Source organism: Nicotiana attenuata, unplaced genomic scaffold (assembly GCF_001879085.1).
Source record: "Nicotiana attenuata strain UT unplaced genomic scaffold, NIATTr2, whole genome shotgun sequence".
In the NCBI taxonomy this organism is placed as follows: Eukaryota; Viridiplantae; Streptophyta; class Magnoliopsida; order Solanales; family Solanaceae; genus Nicotiana; species Nicotiana attenuata.
The window spans coordinates 71,760-84,296 of record NW_017670789.1 but is presented as its reverse complement, the minus strand read 5'-3'; positions in this window follow the sequence as shown (position 1 = coordinate 84,296).

The window sequence follows — 12,537 nt, the reverse complement described above, 5'->3', positions numbered from 1 at the left end:
ACCGGAGGTGGACTTTTTGATATCGGGGTTGGAATCCGATTCTGAAAGTTGGAGTAGGTCCGCAATGTCGAATATGACTTGTGCGGAAAATTTGAAGTCAATCGAACGTGATTTGATAGGTTTAAACATCAAAAGTACAAGTCTGAAATTCTAAAGTTCATAAAGCATGGATTGGAGGTCGATTCGTGGTTTTAGCATTGTTTGATATGATTTGAGGCCTCGAGCAAGTCCGTAATTTTGGGATTGGTTGGTATGATTGGTTGGGGTCCCGGGGGCCTCGGGTGGATTCCGGGTGGTTAACAGTTCGAATTCGGAGTTTGAAGAAGAGCTGAAGTTGCTGGTTGCTAGTGTAACCGCACCTGCGAGACTAGGGCCGCAGGTGCGGAGCCGCAGAAGCGGCCCTATGGTCGCAGATGCGAAATTGGCGGAAGAGAGCTGGGACCGCAGATGCGGTCATTTTGCCGCAGATGCGGGACACATCTGCGGAAGAGAGGGCACAGAAGCGGAATGGACTGGGGAGCCCAGACCGCAGAAGGGGCAATTTGTCTCGCACCTGTGGAACCGCAGAAGCGGTCAAGTGACCGCAGGTGCGGAAAGTGCTAGAGGCATAGATTGTTTTAAAAATTGGGATTCAGCCATTTTCTCTCATATTTTCTTGGCTTGGGCGATTCTTGGAGGGTTTCAAGAGGGAATTTTCATCATCAACGATAAGGTAAGCTATCCCCACCTATCTTGAGTTAAATACATTGATTTTGTATGGATTTTAGCATGTAAATTGGTAGAAATTTGGGGGTTTGAGGAAAACCTAGAAAATTGATATTCTTGGGATTTAACCACGATTTTGGGTATGAAATTGAGAGTAAATTATATATTTGAGTTCGTGAGGCTATGGGTAAACTTATTCTTCGAAAAATTTTGGAACCCGGGCACGTGGGCCCGAGGGCATTTTTGTCAACTTTTCGATCAGGGTTTGGAATTGTTATAAATTGGATTAATACGAGTAGTTTATCGTATATTAATGGATTTGCATAATCATTGGCTAGTTTTGGAGCATTTATCATCGATTCAAGTCTTCGGAAGGGCGTGGAATGCCGGCTATGGATATTCGGAGCGAGGTGAGTCTGCTTTCTAACCTTGTAAGAGGGAATTGTCCCCATAGGCAAAATAATTGGTTATGTGCTCCTATTTGTGGGGGCTACGTACGCACGAGGTGACGAGAGTCCGTGCGTAGCTACTAATATGTGTATGTCCGGGTAGTCTAGGACCCAAAAAACATGCTATACTTGGAATATCTATGATCTTATTGACAATTGATTCTTAAATCCAATCGAATTGGTAAATGAATTTCTAAGAAGATTAAACTTCATTTTCTTGAATTGTTAAAAGAGAATTTGGCTTCTCCTTGGATAATTGTTCCCTGATAAATTCATGATTGACTGATTGTCGTGTTTATTTATATTTGATCGCGTCGCATGTATGATTCACGAGCAGGGTAATAGATGCATCTATGGTTCGCGCCATTCGACCCTCTGGCAGTGCACAGTTTAAATATTGTTGGATCGGGCCGTACGACCTCGGCATGAGTTGCGCATGCTTGTATTGCTTGCCTTGATATTTGTCGATACTAATATCTGCCCTCCCCGACTTGAGATAATTGTTAATTAATGGATTATGAATCCGGAGACTTTAAAGAAAAAAAACGGGGACTTTCACATGTTTAGTGACTCATCTAAATTTTACTATTGTTCTTAATAAACCCGTGAGTCATCGCATTAATAATATCATTACTGGACCATTAGTAAGTTTCGAAGTTGCCATCTCGTCTCTACTTCTTCGAGATTAGGCGGGATACTTACTGAGTACACGTTGTTTTTGTACTCATACTACACTTTTGTGCATTTTTGTTGCACAGGCACATGCACCTCTAGTGGCCTAGTGTGCGTAGCAGCATGGTTGACACGGAGACTAGGTGAGCTATATTTCCTCGAGGCGACCGTAGCTAGTATAGTCTCTTTCAGTGTATTGTATTTACCTTCTGTCCAATTGTATTCCGGACATCTGTTGTACTTTATTCAATTTTTCTTAGAAAATTCTCATGCACTTGTGACACCGGGTTCTGGGATGGTTATGAAGTATTTTGTATCAATTACTTATCATTTAATTTGAGTTGAAGCGATTATCTTTTTAGTTGGTACATTTGAAGGAAAATCATGGATTTCAAGAGTATTAAAACGAAAATTTAATTAAGTATTTTTCGTTGGCTTGCCTGACAGTGGTGTCCGGCGCCATCATGACCCTTAGCGGATTTGGGGTCGTGACAACACAATAGTTTAAATTATATAAAGAAGATATAATAGTTTACATATTACAATTCTAACTAAAAGATACCCCCATATATATATATATATATATATATATATATATATATATATATATATATATATATATATATATATATATATATAGTAATAGATATACATGTCCTACCGAGACAGAATTTGGAACTTGCTATCCTCTTGCCTAGCAGGCAAAGATTTACCTCCGTGGAAAGGATGATTCATTCGGATCGACATGAGAGTCTAACTACATTGCCAGAATCCATGTTTTATATTGTTTGGAGTAGGTCCGTAGTGTCATTTGTGACGTGTGTGCAAAACTTCAGGTCATTCAGATTGAGGTTTGATAGACTTTTTGATCATTTGCGGAATTCGGAAGTTTTGGAATCCTTAGGCTTGAATCCGAGGGTGTTTTGATGATTCGATGTTATTTTGCGTGTTCCGAAGATTGGTACCAGTTTCAATAGTGGTATATGACTTATTTGTACTTTTGGTTGAGGTTCCAGGGGCCTCGGGATGATTTTGGATGGTCATAGGGAAGTTTGGAAGTTATAGTTGCAGCTGAAGCTGCTGTGTTTCTGTCATAACCACACCTGCGGATTGGGGACCACAGGTGCGAGCCGCAGAAGCGGAATTTCTATCGCAGGAGCGAAGGCCAATGATTGGGGTTGCATCGCAGATGTGGAAGGTTAGTCGCACCTGCGAGGCCGCGATGCGTAGGCTTGATCGCAGGTGCGGATGGGAAGCTTAAGTGACATTCCGCAGATGCGGACCTTTTGTCGTAGGTGCGGGGGTCGCAGCTCCAGTATTGGACCGAAGATGCGAAACCCCTGGGCAGAACATATAAGTTCTTGCCTTCGCGATTTCCAGCTCATTTCTCACCATTTTTTAGCGGCTTTGAAGCTTCTTGAGAGAGATTGAAGAGGGATTTGAAGGGAAACGCTTGGAGGTAATGTTTTTGAACTCAATACTCGATTCTATGGTAATTTCTAACTAAATAAACATGAAATTAATGGGATTTAAAGCCTAAAATTTGAGAATTAGGGCTTGAAATTGGAGAGTGTAAATTGGGGATTTGAGGGGCCATTAGGGGTCTAATTTTGATGTTATTGATATGTATAAACTCGTGGGAGGATAAGGATTCTAGTGGTGTAATTTTTATCGAATTCCAAGACGTGGGCCTGGGGGTTGGGTTTGGCCAATTTCGGGATTTTCGATGTAATTTGAATATTTTCGCGTGGGCTTTGTCCCTTTAGCCTATTTTGATGTTATGATTCTGATTTATGTTAGATTCGGGGCGAGTTGAGGCCAATTCGAGAGGCAAAGGCATTGCGGGCTAGAGTTTGGACCGATTTGAGGTAAGTAATGATTGTAAATATTGTCCTGAGGGTATGAAACCCCGGATTTCACATCGTTGTGCTACTTTGAGGTGACGCACACGCTAAATATCAAGCGTGGATCGTGCACCATTGGGGATTGTGACTTTGTCCATCCTGTACGACTATTAAGTCGCGTATTTAATTGGAAACTGTTTGATATTATTATATTTCAGAAAGTATTGTCATGTTTTGGGCTGAATGCCATGTTTGGGCCTCGTGCCAACTATTTGGACCCTTAGGGGCTTTTTACTACTGTTTTCTCACTGTTTTTGGTTTAATATTTACACTCAATTATGCTATGTTTTTACTGATTTCATAACTCGGTTCTATTTACTCCGTTTTGATTCTATAAATGATATTTTGGACTGAGCATCCTATTTTACTGTTAGCCCGAGTGGCTTGAGAGGTTTCTGACTGAGTGAGTCCGAGGGACTGTGTTGTGAGTATATTATGGGATCGGGCTGCATGTCGCAGCAAGTTGTTACTGATTTATGATATTGTGAGGCCGAGGGTCTGATTGATTTATGCCACGAGATGGCTTGTTATAGCGCTTGGGTTGTAGGAGCCCCTCCGGAGTCTTTACACCCCCAGTGAGCGCGGGTACCCAGTGAGAGTGATGTGATATTGCCCGAGGGGCTGTTGTTGTTTCATGTTGTTGCCCGAGGGGCTGATTACGAGTGATTATGAGGTAGCCTGAGGGGTTGGTTCTGTTGATATTATGTCCGAGGGGCAGTTTATAGTACAGGTTTTGCCCGAGGAGCTATTTACGTTTCTATCATTTTAAATCACTGTTTTATTCACTCGTTGAAACTATTGAAAGATATTTTAAAGGAAAAAGGGTTTTACTGTAACTGAGCTGTTTTTACGATATATTTGATTTCTGGACTGTTTTGGAAATGTACTGTATTTGTTGTAGTGATATGACATGAGATTACCTATTTTCTTACTGCTCAACTGCTTTTACTTTTATTACTTATTGAGTTGGCGTACTCACATTACTCCCTGCACCTTGTGTGCAGATCTAGGAGTCTCAGGACGCGATAGTGAGTGTTGATCAGTCTTCCAGCAGGCCTCCGGAGTTGGCTAGGTAGCTGCTTGGCGTTCGCAGCACTGCACTTCTCCTTCTTACCCTAACTAGATTGTCTTAGTGTTTTATTGTTCGGACTATGTTAGCTTCTCTTGTTCTTAGACAGGTTTGTAGTTGCTCATGATTGGTGATACCCCGATGTCGGGCTTGTGTTATTTTTCTTCCGCACTGGTTATTTAAACTTATACATGGGATTTTAGTTAATTATTGACTTAAATTGACTTTTTATAATTTTCTGGTTGGTTTTGGGTTTGTGTCTGCTGGCCTAGTTTCATGATAGGCGCCATCATGACCGGGTCAGTTTTAGGGTCGTGACAAGTTTCTATTCTGTTCTGTTTCTATTGTGCAATGTATCTCAACACAATTTAATATAATTTAAAGCAAATTCTTTTCTGAATCTTTAATCGAAATAATAGTCTGCACAAAAATTTCATTCTATTATATTAAATACATTGAAAAATAAATGTAATGTAAAGTGGACACCCATGACTCTGTCTAGGAAGCCTCTAAAAAATATTGAATAGTAAGACAAAATTCTAGATTCAATGAACCCCACGAACTAAAATGGAGCTCACCAAATCTGTTGGTAATGGGAGTAGAATATCCTAACTCATAGCCTGCTTACATGTAAAATATGTGCCTACATTGACATAGGTCAATGTAGGTTCCCATGAAGAGAATGCCACTACACCACAGCGGTACTCGGCAAGTAAAGCAATCCTCCCACTAAATTTGGAACGAGACTCTGAAAGAAGTATGTATATATGATATTGATCCACGTCCAATCCACACTCAATATTGAGTGAAAACGGTCGTTGGAAGAATAGTACCCAATAAGTGTCGTTGGAAGAATAGTACCCAATAAGTGTGGGGGTCGATTTCCACAGGGATCTACAATGGGTGTTAGGGGTATACACTTGACGAAAGCAAATGGAAGAACTAAATTGCACTTCCAACCAAATGGTTTGGATTTCTAATTCTACTTTTACTCTAACAATTGTAATCTAAGAGAAAAAAAACTAAAAAGCAAATGATTGTTTTGGGGTTTTTTCAAATACTTAAAAAGCATAGGGATGTGACATTAACCTAGGTGTTCTCCAAATGGGTTAAATACATTAACAGTTGTTTTGTTAATTGGGGTGTATTATATGTGAGGCCCCGTAAAAATTTTGGCTCAAAACCTAGTATCTTGTGGTGTCAACTCCGAATATGTGTTGGCTCAAAACCTAGTATCTAAGTTTGTAAAAAATCAAAAGAATCAATTTCCCAGAAAAATGCCATTATGCGGTCAAGAATGTGGTCGCAGATCTGGTATGCGGATCGCATTCCTATCGCATAGTGAAGCTGTGGTTTTGTTAAACTTGAGATCAAGATGCGGTCCAAGATGCGACCGCATAATTGATATGCGGGCCGCATTTCTACCGCAGAGTGGAACAGAAGAGCTGTCAAAATTAATGTTGAAAATGCGGTCTATTATGCGATCGCATAACCAATATGCGGACCGCATAATCGTCGCATAAGTTCCTCAGGGATTTGTGAAGGTCAGTTCTGCGGTGCACAATGCGACCGCATAACAGGAATGCGGACCGCATTCCTGTCGCAGACCCAAATAGATTCATCAGAGTTTTGGGGGCAATTCTGCGGTCCAATCTGCGGACCGCATTTCCGTTCTGCGATCGCAGAATGCGACCGCAGATCTTGCTCGGGCTTCTATTTTCTAAATTTTATACCCGACCCCCTTTTTAATAAAACACCCCCATCCCCTCATTTTTAACGATCTTCTGCACAAAATAAGAGAGAGGAAGAGAGGGTCTTGAGAGAGAAAGTCATCTTCTCCAAAATTTGATTCTTCAAAACTATCCGGGCCGGAGAATTTCAAGCTCATCTTCATCCCCCTTTTCTTGCAGGTAACATCTCTAACCCTTTTCACTAAATTTCTGGTTTAAGCTAGGGGGGGGGGGAAGTCTCATGCATTGGTCTTTGAAAATAGTGGTTGAACTCATACATGCATGTCATTCTATAACCTAAAACCTAGTGAGAGTAATTGGGTAGGAGTAAAAGATGGTGCAAAGATGGGTTGGTAACCTAAATAAGTTTGAGTAGAAATTGTAAACTTCTTTTCTAAGTCATACGCGTTAACTTGTGCACTAGATTGACGTTGCTAGACCATTTGGTGAATTGGAAATAAAAGTTAAAAAGGGAACTCGGCTCCAGGTATGTATGGCTAACTTTGAACTTGTAAAATCGCCTTGTTTGGGTGTTTGAGTGCTTGGTATGTGATTTCTACGTGATTTGTTTGCGAAATTCCTGTGATTGGTATGGTTGAGTGATTGTGGTTGTGCCTTCGCCATATTGATGCGATTAATCAGAAATAAACCAAATTTGCGATTGTGAATGTGCTATGTGGTAAAGACTGTGAAACAAGTAATGGAAGGAAATAGAAATTGATGTGCTCGCAATAACCGTGGTAGTAACATATGTGGTTTGTCGTAGGAAATTATCGTCGTGACCTATCAATGCATATGAGTAGTGGAATACATGGAAATGGTATTGATGGCTATGGAAGTTCATGTAAATTGTTGTTGTTGTTCCTTGAGGGTCATTGTTGTTGTTCCTTCAGGGTCATTGTTGTTGTTTTCTGTGAATTGTTGTTGTTGTTGTGTTGTTTGTGAATTGTGATTGTTCGGTGGGATCGGGTTGCGCGCCGCAACACGAAAAAATAAGGTGTGGGTTGTGGTGATAAGGGTGGCCGAGGTAATAAGGGTGGTCGAGGTAATAAGGTTGGAATGCGATCGAAATCGCTATTGAAATGAACTATGAACAAATGGTGAAATTATTGATGTGGAAATGTGGAAGGGGAATCAGGAGAGATTGTAAACTTGTTGGTTTGATTGCTCTTTCTTTGTGGATTTGATTGTTGTTTCCATTACAATTACATGCTTGTTTGTGGAGGAGAGATTGTATACCTGTTGGCTTAATTGTTCCCTCCTTGTGGATTTGATTGTCGCTCTTATTACTGTTACTTACTTGCTTATGGTTCGAGTTTACTTGGAGCAAAGTTTGTTCATACATACCAGTACAATTCGAATGTACTGACGTCCCTTTTGCCGGGGGAGCTACATTCGTGTTATGATTGTAGGTGGATCCGTAGCAGGTACTCCAGTCCACCGATCGTAGCTCCCCTTCATCCTCCATCAGCTTTTTGGTGAGCCCCTTTCCTCTCGGGGCCCTGCGTGGCTCAGGCCGCTTGTTTTCGGAGTTTTATTTTTGATTTGTGTAAGGTATAGCCGGAGCCTTGTTACCGGCAAATCCTATATTATCCTGTTGTACTATTAGAGGCTCCGTAGACAGTAGATGTGGGTTAAAAACTTGTGTAAATCCGTGTTTTCATACGTTGGTAACGAGTTGGTGATTTCACTACTATTATGTAAGTATGTATGTGTTTTGTAAATTAAAAAGTGTTCTTAATTAATTATTTGGCAAATCCTTGGAATAATTGAGTAAGGAAAACGTGGGTTAACATGTGGGTTAGGAAAGGCATCCAGGTTCGCTTGGCTGGGGCTACCCGGTCGGGCGCCGGTCATGTCCCTCGAATTTTGGGGTGTGACATTATAGCTCTTTACAACATTACCCACTCAATACCTCTCGGTCATAGAGTCATTTTGCCCATTTTGGCTTTTCAAGAACAAATGGGTATCAAACTAAATAGTTTATATAAGCTCAACTCGAGTTCTCTCTATCTCTAGTTTGAACCATTTAATTAGGCTAATCAAACCCTCAATTAGCCCAATTCCTTATTAGACAAGTTAACCTAAACTAGGTCCCTCTTTCTATGTAGAGACCAAGTTAAAAAGGCTTAATCAATATTTGCAACCATTTATTCTAAAATTGAAGCATAAACTAAGCTAAATAGTCAACACCGAATCATAAACAAGCATTAAATTAAATACCCATAAGATTTACACACTAAGGTCGAGTCACAACCTTAGTAAGAATCTAGCTACTCATAGTGATAAATGAAGAAAACAAAGAAGAAATGCTAATTAAACTCATAATCTAAGATTAAAATGATAAAATATAATATTTAAACGCTAAAATAGTCACAAACTTCCTAAAATGGCAAAATTTAACGGCTACAACAGCTAAAACTTCGAAACTTGACCTAAAAATATAAAACTCATCTATTTATAGTGGCCCAAAATTCGCTAACAAAGATGCCCCTCGGGAGGTCTGCTGCCGCACAATTCCATGTGTGGTCCGCAGATTTCTTCAGCTGGCAAGGTCATGGAATCTGCAGCCTCACAATTCTTGTCTGCGGCAGTGAAGCTTCTTCTGCTGCCGCACTTCAGGCAGGGCTCATGTCTTGGTCATTTGCACACTCTCTAAACTTTGAATCATTTGTTAGTGTAAAGATTCTTCTGCGGCCGCACATTGGCTAAATTCCTATTGGGGTCTTTAACTTGATCTGCGGCCGCAGATGGAATTCTGCGATCCGCACTTTCTTCTGCGGACCGCACTTCTTAAGTTCTGCGCCCCTTCTTTCCTTGTGAGTCAGAATACTCCTTTTTTAGTCGAATTTCATCATAGGAGCTCAAACTTCCAATATTCCTGCAATTTGCACGCTTTCATTAGTTTCGGGAACATAAATCAATACTTTCAGACTAAAACAAAAGCAAAAAGGTGCTAGTATGTAGTCAAAATCCACACTTATCAACTCCCCCAAACGTAAGTCATTGCTTGTCCTCAAGCAAATGAATCAGTTCCCACATCCTTAGAGTTTAGGGTCATTTCAGTGAGTCAAAGGTGAGTCCCCCACACATCAGTTAGGACCAACAATTACCCATACTACTCATGCATTATTAATAAGGTGACAAGTCAAATATTCATGCACATATAGTTCTAATGTGACATTTGAGCTTCAAGAATTGACTTTACTCATCAAGGACTCTTGTTCTATCATGTAGGTCATGGTGGACTCCAAACTCTTCCTCCTCTACTTTCCATTTGCCAAGCTCACTTAAAGAATTAACACTCAATCTTAAAATTTATGAAAGGTTCATTTATCTCTCACAAGAGAATGTTACAAGTACGACTTCAAGTACCATAGGTTTGTTCCTCAAGTAGATTGCCACTAATGTAAACTCACTCGGTTCGAAATCAAGTAGGACTTCTTTCGGGTTGTAATGAAGGCTTTTGGGTTAGGTAAGAGTAAATTTCGGGGATAGTTACTAATTTATGGGAATGTATACCATTTCTTACACTTTCGATTGTATATACGTTTATGGGACAACAAAGTCATCCAAGTTTTGCCTTTATTTCTTACACTTTTGATTGTGTATACGTTTTTCGTTAAAAATCTAGTCACTTCCCCTTTAATTAAAGAATTACAGCATATTCCATTGTAATTCATTGCGTATTTTCTTACTTCTGAAAGGCAAATTTGACAGGATTTACTGATGATTTATAGAAAATATATTTGTAATGCAAAAGTTTATAGACAAACCTAACCAGCTTTTCATTCAATGTTATCAGAAAATATTGAGCACGCTTACCCTTGATATTAAAATGACACGTTTAATTTTCAGACAAGACAACCACATAACACCAATTGAAAATGGCCAAATAAAACGGGGCAGCGTTGGATTTACTCGTTTTTTTATGTTGGAAATTCAGTTTACTCCAATAAAAGTTTGGAATATCATATTGGCAGTGACTCAACTTTTCTCACTTTTTTCCTTCTTTTATTTCAATTTCTTTTTTTTTTTGTGGATAACTTAGACATAACTATGCATGCATCTCACTTTCTTGAAAGAAATCAGTAAAGATATACATTGCTTAATTCACATTTCTTTTCTAACCAAGAGCACTTGGCTATATCACTGTTAGAAAATGTCAAATTTCCGACCACGAAATTCGTCGGAAATCGATCGAAAAATTTTATTATTTTCGATGGATTTCTGACGAAATTTAAGTGGTCTAAAAATCGATGGTCTCTTTCCATATTGGGTCTAGGGGTATAGTCTATTCTATAATATACTCTTCTTCTATCACAGAAATAGTTAAATCGGAAGTTAAGCCCTATAAGCACTTTACTGAAACTAAAAAGAACATCAAGACGCCTGAAACGAATCCCTCGCTTTGATAAGAAATATTTGAAAGAACAACCTTTGAGCTGAGGTAATATTTCATTTTTATGGTCAGCTTTGCATTGCTTGATTATGCGTAAAATATTTGCAACCGAATCGGTCGGAAACTTCCAATCATTTTGGTTGCAAATAGAAAAAGTCCAGTTGACCGATAAAATCAAAAATTTAGATCGCTTTGGTCGATAATTTTGCAACGGACTCAGTCGCAAATTTAAAAAAAAAAATTTTTAATGAAATTATTAATTTTTTGACCGATTTGGTCGGTACTATTAATAATTAATTATAATTATATTCAAGTTTTTCGACCGAGTTGGTCGAAAATAATAAATTTAATTTAATAATCAATTAAAATTTTCGGTCATTTCATTCGCAATTTGGAAATTTTCAATTAAAGTTTCGATTACAGTGGTAACAAATCAGTCGCAAAATTTGGTAAATTTCAGTAGAATTCTACTGTATTTTAAGCTACACCTCCTGCCAAATCAAACAACCAATATCATTCAACCTAATGTCACAATTGCTCAATCAATTGAGCCCAAAACATCAAATATCAAACTAGTTTAAACATAACAAAACTATTTAACAACTGTAAATTCTATTAAATCACATCAAAGTCTAAAAGTTTCAACCCAAATGACATTCAAGTCTAAACACATTAAGTAAATAACAGTCACATGCAACCAAGTCTAAAAACCAAGTCGAAACCAATCAAGTCTAAATATCATATTACTCATTCCAAATACTACTCCTCATCAGACTCAGTCTCCTCATTGTTAGATTCCTCCATTGTACGTTTATTGTCATGTTTTTCCATGAATATTCGCATCTTACATATTGTTTCTTGACCAGTGTTTCATTGTTGCAAAGAGCGTTGGTGTTCAAAATTTAACATAATTTTGACAAAAAAGACTATTTATACACAATTAAAATTATCGGACAAAATTTCCCCTGCGAAGATTCTGCCGCCGCACGATTCTGGATTGCGGCCAAACATCTTCATACTCTGCGGACCGCACTCTTGAGCTTGAGCTTTGACATGAGAGATTTCTGCGGACCGCACATTTCTGCGTGCGGCCGCACTTTAGAATTTTATAGCCGCACAATAATGGTGCGGTCCACACTTCTTCAAGGACCAAAATCTCATCTCTCTGAACGTCATCTTCTGTGGCCGCACAATAATTGTGCGGTACACACTTTGCAAAGGGAATCTGTCAAAGGTTCCTTTATGGTCTGCACCCGCATACAATATTGTTTGGTCCGCACTTTTCTCTTTTTTGCTTTGTCTTAGTCCTTGTCCAAAATTACTCCTTCTTGAGTTGATTTTCATCTCTTTGGCTCATTTTCCAATAATCCTGCAAGTAAGCACATTTTATCAGTTCTCGAGAATACCTTTAAGCAATTTTGAGCTAAAACGAAAGTAAAAGAGTGCAAATAAGTAGTCAAAATCCCTACTTATCACCGCTCATTTGTCGTTTGAGCTTCACCAAACATCGAGTCTGTGAACGAACGCGATCCCGTTATGTCAATGACACTGGGTGGGGCAAAACCGGTGTCTTGAGGGTTCTCGACCCTCACCGCTGCATCGGCCT